Source organism: Myotis brandtii, unplaced genomic scaffold (assembly GCF_000412655.1).
Source record: "Myotis brandtii unplaced genomic scaffold, ASM41265v1 scaffold223, whole genome shotgun sequence".
Lineage (NCBI taxonomy): Eukaryota > Metazoa > Chordata > Mammalia > Chiroptera > Vespertilionidae > Myotis > Myotis brandtii.
The window spans coordinates 29,059-37,738 of record NW_005358369.1 but is presented as its reverse complement, the minus strand read 5'-3'; positions in this window follow the sequence as shown (position 1 = coordinate 37,738).

The following is an 8,680-nucleotide window of genomic DNA, read 5'->3' as shown; positions in this document are numbered from 1 at the left end:
ACGGGCGAGAGCACCCTCCGCCTGGCACAGCCCCCGCGGTCTGGCACCGGGAGCCGTGTTAAGTGGGGCCTCCCGCTTTCTTCTTTTCCTCTGAATAGTTCCTTTTTCCCTCAGGAGGAGGCCGTGGATTCCAAGAGCCGGGCTCACCTGGGGTGTGGAGCGAGGAAGGCGAGGACAGAAACATCCCGGAGCACGTACGCTCGCCTGTCTCGGAACCTGCTCTCCACAACCAGCCTGAGCGGTGGCGTCAGGCCCTCGCCCACTCAGCGCTCTTAGCTCCGAGGCCACACGTCTTCCCATGCAGCGCTGCTGGAGCCCCCCGGGCTGGTAGCAAAACCTCCACCTTCCTGGCGGCAGAGCCCATGCTGATCTTGGCACCACGTGTCTCCAAACCTCTCCTTGGCAGGGCCGCGCTCGGATCACAGATTGCGAAGGCCCAGGGAGTTCTGTCATCTGAGCTACAGTCACTGCCGCCGAGGAGACGGGAGACGCCCCAAACATAACGTAAAATTCTACCTTCGAAGCGTTTCAAAACAAAGAAGGAAAGGCCGAGAAGCAGGCTGGGGAGAATGGCGTCACATTCCCCAGGTGCCTCACGATGGCTCGTCATGTCTTTTCAGACTCAGGGTTGCTGGTGACAGGGCTAAGCCGGCTGTCTCACGTCGGTTCCACGCTCTGTGGCGTAGCTCTTCCTCACTCCCTTTCAGCTCCAAGGACCTGGGACTCATGTAGTTGCTTCATCATTTGTTCAGCAGAAATTTGTTAAGTAGACACGGTGCCTCTTACAGCTACAGACATCATCTTTAGAAAATGAACCAGAAAACATATGGACATTCATCAGGTCTTTCTCAACCAACAGCACTATAATAATCACCTTTTATACGTGGGCATCAAAGTTGTCACTTTCCGCTCTGATGCCTGGGTTTCTGACCATGCTGTTCCCTCGCCTGGAACAGTTCCCTGCTCCGAGCCCCACTGCAACCAGGCTCAGATGACCTGGCGACTGGGTTGTCCCTCCCTGACAAGGCAGGTCCCGACCCCAGGTAAGGTGGCTGAGTGCCGTGTCCTCCTGTAGATTCCTGTCCTGACATTAGCCACAGATCTTTGCGTGTCCACTGTTCTCTCTTGTAACCCTTCTCTGCTGCTCACAGCTGGATCCTGAGCCCCCAGCACAGCACCTGACACCAGAGATATCCCATGTGTGCTCGTTGTCCCTCCCTGACAAGGCAGGTCCCGACCCCAGGTAAGGTGGCTGAGTGCCGTGTCCTCCTGTAGATTCCTGTCCTGACATTAGCCACAGATCTTTGCGTGTCCACTGTTCTCTCTTGTAACCCTTCTCTGCTGCTCACAGCTGGATCCTGAGCCCCCAGCACAGCACCTGACACCAGAGATATCCCATGTGCTCCCTCCTCCCCACTGTTTGATGAATGAAGGGCAGACCAAACCCATTTTACCAATACACTATATGGCTTTAGCCAGGTTGGCATGGCTCATTGGTTGAGCATTGACCTATGAACCAGGAGGGCACAGTTCTATGTCTGGTCAGGGCACATGCCCAGGTTTCAGGCTTGATCCCCAGTAGGGAGGCATGCAGGAGGCAGCTGATCAATGATTCTCATTGATGTTTCTATCTCTCCCTCCCTCTCTCTTCCTCTCTGAAATCAATAAACATATAATCCTATCTAATAAAAGAGTAATATGCAAATTAACCATCACTCCACAAAAAAGATGGCGGTGCCCATGGTGGGGGGTGGGGGGACGCTGGCGGCGTTGCCCCAGTGACGCGAGCCCGGCGATGCGAGCCCAGTGTCCCGAGCCCTGGCTAAGTGGAGGGAGGGACCGAGGGCCCAGCGTCCCATGCCCTGGCAGTGAAGAGGGAGGGGCCTCTGGCCAGAGACTGGGGCATGGGACACTGGCGTCGTTGCAGGCCGGGCTGAGGGACCCCCACCCCCACCCCATGCATGAATTTCATGCCCCGGGCCTCTAGTATATGCATAATATCTTGTAGGGCTGCATATGTGACTAGTTGTAATGCTGTGTCAGACTAGAGGAGGGATTCCTAAGGGAAAGGGCAACAAATATATATATGATTTTATTTATTTTAGGGAGAGAGGAAGGGAGAAGAAATAGAAACTTTGATGCATCAACATGGATCAGCTGCCCCCCCTGCTGGGGATTGAACCTGCACCCCCCCGCCCACCATGTGCCTTGATTGGGAGTTGAACCAGCAGCCTCTTGGTGCATGGGCTGACACCCAACCACTGAGCCACACAGGCAGGGCCTTCCCCATAGCTTTCCTAAGCACTGCACCCTGCAGGGCCTCCTGCCGCAGCTTCCTCATGTCCGCTATTGAGGGCACGATGTGGTGGGGTTTTTGCCTGATGCTTTGCAGAGATTGATCTGCTCACTTAAAAACAGCTTTGCCCATGGCGCCCATGTCTGGGGTTTCACAGAGTAATCTTCCCATTTTCTGGCTCGATTTATCCTTTAAAAAATGAAAAATGATTTTTCATTTATCCTCATCCTTACACTCATTCAGCAGGTCCGTAGGTTGGCCTCAGGTTGAGTCCAGGCTCCATCATCCCACGCTGGTTGGGGATGCACTTCCGTGGCCGCCTCGTCACAGGAGCCGTGCAGGGCCGGCAGTGAGAGGCTTAAGTAAGGTTTCCCCTGCCGCGCGGTGTCTGCTTCCCCGCACCGGCCATCGGGGACTTCCTGCCAATGCTGCTCACAATGCACTTTATGGTACAGAATAAATTGGGCTATGGAATCTCGGAAGCATCTGCGTCTGGAAGCGTCTGCCCCATTTACAGACCCGCCGGGGAGGCATGGCGTGCCCGGCCGAGCACGTGGCACTGGGAGCCTGACAGCCTCTCGGGATGCGCTGCGGGATTTTAGGACTGAGCTCCTTTCATCACCTCTTAGCTGTAAGCACCGTGCGTCGTCTTCTTCTTTTTTTAAAATGCTATTTTATTATTTTTTTAAATATATTTTTTATTGACTTCAGAGAGGAAGGGAGAGGGAAAGATAGAAACATCAATAATGAGAGAGAATCATTAATTGGCTGCCTCCTATACACCCCACACTGGGGATTGAGCCCACAGCCTGGGCATGTGCCCTGACTGGGAATCGAACCGTGACCTCATGGGTCATAGGTCAATGCTCAACCACTGAGCCACACCGGCTGGGCGAGTGTCTTCTTCATTACAGCACCCAGCAGTGCCCAGTTCACCGAAGAAGTGACTAGATGAATCTATCTCTGAGACTTAACTGTTCACATATGGAAAATGGAAACATAGTCTTTCCAGGCTGGTTAAAATGATTAATTGTTGCAACATCCTTATTACACTAGATGGCACATAGTAATTGCTCAATGAATGTATAAACAGTGACTAATGTTCTTAGTCCTTGTAGGGGCTGGAGGAGGAATGGGAATACCATGTAGAGGGAGGAGGAAGAGGGAGGTAGAAAGAGGGGACACTACATTCAGCAAGGCTTCCTTCCCCAGGATCTTGGGTGACCCCTCCCCATGTCCGGGGCATCTGACTTTGGGATGTCCTGAGGTTCAGGAGGGTAGAAATGGTCAGCACCTCCAATGCTGGTGCCGAGAAGCAATAGGACCGTGTTGCAGCCTGTTCAGTGGGTGTCACAATCTGATTCCTGGCTGCATCAGGCCTTGTTCCATTCTCTGGCACTCCAGGGGGATCTTGGGTGACCCCTCCCCATGTCCGGAGCATCTGACCTTGGGATGTCCTGAGGTTCAGGAGGGTAGAGGTGGTCAGCACCTCCAATGCTGGTGCCGAGAAGCAATAGGACCGTGTTGCAGCCTGTTCAGTGGGTGTCACAATCTGATTCCTGGCTGCATCAGGCCTTGTTCCATTCTCTGGGCACTCCAGGGGTTGTGTAAGCTAATGAGCATCTATACTAATAATAGAGGAATATGCAAATTGTCCAGGACACCGTCACAGTAACGACCAAACAGCAGGCTGCATGGCGTGACCAGGACAACAGGGGGGTTAGTGAGGGACAACCAAACAACTGAACAAGCAGGCTGCATTGGGAGACCAGGCTGGCAGGAGGGTTAGTGAAGGATGACCAAACAACTGAACAGCAGGCTGCGTGGGGTGACCAGGCTGGCAAGGGGGGGCAGTTGAGGGCGACCAGGCTGTCAAGGGGGTAGTTGGGGGTGACCAGGCTGGCAGGGAGGGGGCAGTTAGGGGCGATCAGGCAGGCAGGCAGGTGAGCAGTTAGGAGCCACCAGTCCCGGATTGTGAGAGGGATGTCCGACTGCTGGTTTATGCATGATTATGAGTTAAATAATGGGCTAAACTGCTGAGCCAAAGAAACCCTCAAATTCAAAACATAGTAGTTTAACTATCATAGGGTTTTATTCTCCCTTAATGGTCCAGAGGTGGGCAGGCAGTCCAGATCCATTAGGCGTCCTACTACGTGAAGTTATCCAGGGCTCCTTCTATCTGCTGTTCTGTTACTCCCTGGGGTGCCGTCCTCTCCAGCTGGGCTGAAGCTGGCTCACATGACCATCGGGCCTAAACGGGCAGTCAGACATCCCCTGAGGGATCCCAGATTGGAGAGGGTGCAGGCTGGGCTGAGGGGACCCCCCCCCCCACGCACGAATTTTGTGCACTGGGCCTCTAGTCCTGTAATAATCTCCTTTTGTGCTTACATGACCTAGGAGTCATTCTGTGAACAAAGGGTTGCATGGGACTTGTGCATTCTGTGCCCAGCATGTAATAAGCATACGTTGTTGAGTGAATGAATGAATAACTGAAAGGGAGTAGAGAGGGGTCCCTCTTAGAACCTCCCCCTTGTCTTTGCTTGGCAAGCACTTGGCCGAGACAATGCTGGTCACAGTGTGTTGTTCCCAGGTGACCCTCAGTTCTGAGCAACAAGAGGACAGGGTTTGAGTATTGGAAGGATACTTAGACATGACCTCATCCACAGCCAATCTGGTTCATGAATCATCCCTCTGATATTCCTGACTATGGAGCCCATTCGGCTGTGCACTGGTTCATTCATTCTTTCAGGTTGCTGGATGTCTGGTATGCGCCTATATTGTTCTGGATGTCAGCGGGGAGGATGATGATGATGACAATGGTGACAGTGGGTGGCATCCATCCAATCCGTATGTGTTAAATAATGGGCTAAACTGCTGAGCCAAAGAAACCCAATTCAAAACAACATAGTAGTTTAACTATCATAGGGTTTTATTCTCCCTTAATGGTCCAGAGGTGGGCAGGCAGTCCAGATCCATTAGGCGTCCTACTACGTGAAGTTATCCAGGGCTCCTTCTATCTGCTGTTCTGTTACTCCCTGGGGTGCCGTCCTCTCCAGCTGGGCTGAAGCTGGCTCACATGACCACCTAGGCAGTTTACATACAGGAAGGGGAAGGGAGAGGACAGTCCTTATACACATCACTCCTCACATCCTGTTGGCTGAAACCTAGTCATGTGATCACTCCTACCTGCAAAGGATGCTGGGAAATGTAGTCTCTAGCCAGGTAGCCATGTGCTCAGCTAACACTGGATGTGTGAGTGTTCTCTTTTAAAAAAAGAAGGCACAAATGGATACCAAAGATCAAGCAACAGTCTTTGCCATACAGCATAGCTCCTTCATCCTTTCAATTTACAGAATGGGAAACTGAGGCCCAGAAAGCGGAAGTAGCTTAGCAGAGGTCCCATAATGTGCAGAACTTTTAAGGCCTGTCTCCTGCTTTCTAGGCCACACATATCCCACCTCAACACATGGTGTCTTTTAGTAAATCATTATTATGGCTCCTGCTACGTGCGGTTCTGCTTTCTGAGGGAAGGATTTATCCTCCCTGGTAGACTATTCAATGGGCCAGCGGTTCTTAGTCCTGTTCTTCAGGGGAGGGGTGGGTTCCTGGAGCCTCTTAAAGAACTGGAAAGACTTAACTCTCCCCATAAACATAACTCAAGTGTACACACACAAGTTCACGTACAGTGTCCTGACTCCTCCCGTAGGTTAAGAATGCCGACACACCAGGTGGGAATACGATGAGACATACTTCATGGATGCTGCTCTTGGCAGCTACGCGTGGAGCCTTCCTTCTGACCCCGCCCGGCTCACACACAGAGGGAAGTCTCGGCAAGCGCTTCTCTCAGTCAGCACGGAGCTACCCTGCAAACTGTTTCAGTGTAAGAACAGGCGCTCAGAACTGCGGGGCTACCAAGTTCCTAACTCTGACAAGGCCTCTGGGGAAGGTTTGCGGTGCCAAGAAATGCAGACACCCCACGTTAGCAGCAATTCACGGACCTTTCATTTGTGTGAATGCACACACATACACATGCATACACACATGCACACACACACACACACACACACACGCACACAGGGCCTCAATAAAAAGGTCACTCTTGAAATCACTATTTTTTCATCACGAGGGGTAATTTGCTATCTGAGTGAAATGATTTGCAAGCAGAGCGCTGAACGTGCTGACCGCTTCTTATCTTGGGGCACAAAACAGCCTCCATTGGTCTTCCCCTTCATGATGCCAGTGCTGCCAAACAGCCAGCAGACGTGCAAGCAGACGGCATTTACACTAAGTGAACCAGAATTAAGTTTTAAATAAAATAGGCTTACCAGAAACAATAACAACATCTTTTCTAGCTGACCCTAAAAAACGGCTTGGCACAGAAGACGCCCTGCCCCAGGGACGACATTAACCTCTACTGCAAGATCATATCACGTACAGTGAGAGGTGTCAGCCACGGCGGTTTAGAGCTTCAAGTGCGAGGATGGTGGAGGCTCCATCGTGTTCCAGGGGGGCTGAAGCTGGCTCACATGACCACCTAGGCAGTTTACATACAGGAAGGGGAAGGGAGAGGACAGTCCTTATACACATCACTCCTCACATCCTGTTGGCTGAAACCTAGTCATGTGATCACTCCTACCTGCAAAGGATGCTGGGAAATGTAGTCTCTAGCCAGGTAGCCATGTGCTCAGCTAACACTGGATGTGTGAGTGTTCTCTTTTAAAAAAAGAAGGCACAAATGGATACCAAAGATCAAGCAACAGTCTTTGCCATACAGCATAGCTCCTTCATCCTTTCAATTTACAGAATGGGAAACTGAGGCCCAGAAAGCGGAAGTAGCTTAGCAGAGGTCCCATAATGTGCAGAACTTTTAAGGCCTGTCTCCTGCTTTCTAGGCCACACATATCCCACCTCAACACATGGTGTCTTTTAGTAAATCATTATTATGGCTCCTGCTACGTGCGGTTCTGCTTTCTGAGGGAAGGATTTATCCTCCCTGGTAGACTATTCAATGGGCCAGCGGTTCTTAGTCCTGTTCTTCAGGGGAGGGGTGGGTTCCTAGAGCCTCTTAAAGGACTGGAAAGACTTAACTCTCCCCATAAAAACACTCAAATGTACACACACAAGTTCACGTACAGTGTCCTGACTCCTCCCGTAGGTTAAGAATGCCGACACACCAGGTGGGAATACGATGAGACACACTTCATGGATGCTGCTCTTGGCAGCTACGCGTGGAGCCTTCCTTCTGACCCCGCCCGGCTCACACACAGAGGGAAGTCTCGGCAAGCGCTTCTCTCAGTCAGCACGGAGCTACCCTGCAAACTGTTTCAGTGTAAGAACAGGCGCTCAGAACTGCGGGGCTACCAAGTTCCTAACTCTGACAAGGCCTCTGGGGAAGGTTTGCGGTGCCAAGAAATGCAGACACCCCACGTTAGCAGCAATTCACGGACCTTTCATTTGTGTGAATGCACACACATGCACATGCATACACACATGCACACACACACACGCACACAGGGCCTCAATAAAAAGGTCACTCTTGAAATCACTATTTTTTCATCACGAGGGGTAATTTGCTATCTGAGTGAAATGATTTGCAAGCAGAGCGCTGAACGTGCTGACCGCTTCTTATCTTGGGGCACAAAACAGCCTCCATTGGTCTTCCCCTTCATGATGCCAGTGCTGCCAAACAGCCAGCAGACGTGCAAGCAGACGGCATTTACACTAAGTGAACCAGAATTAAGTTTTAAATAAAATAGGCTTACCAGAAACGATAACAGCATCTTTTCTAGCCGACCCTAAAAAAACGGCTTGGCACAGAAGACGCCCTGCCCCAGGGACGACATTAACCTCTACTGCAAGATCATATCACGTACAGTGAGAGGTGTCAGCCACGGCGGTTTAGAGCTTCAAGTGCGAGGATGGTGGAGGCTCCATCGTGTTCCAGGGACAGGACTAGAGCCCCAGGAATCTACTCACAGCAACTTATGTCAGAAAAGAATCCCAGCTGTTATTTGAGCCTGTACTTGGGATCTGAGAACACAGGATCCTCTACGGGATTCATAGGAGAACCCCTAGGACAGCGATTGCCAACCTTTCCATCCCATGGCACACCGAAACGAATTATTAAAATTCCGTGGCACACCAAAAATATATATTGTTTTGTGGATCAGACAAAACAATAGGTTTAATTTTGATTCATTCATACCAGATGGTTATTGTTCTATTGGCTGTTGTCATTTTTCCATTTGACAATCCTATATAATAAAAGCCTAATATGCAAATCAAACAACTAATGGAACAACTGGTCGCTGTGATGCACACTGACCACCAGGGGGCAGACGTTCAACGCAGGAGCTGCCCCCAGCCTGCAGGCCCCAGGCCAGC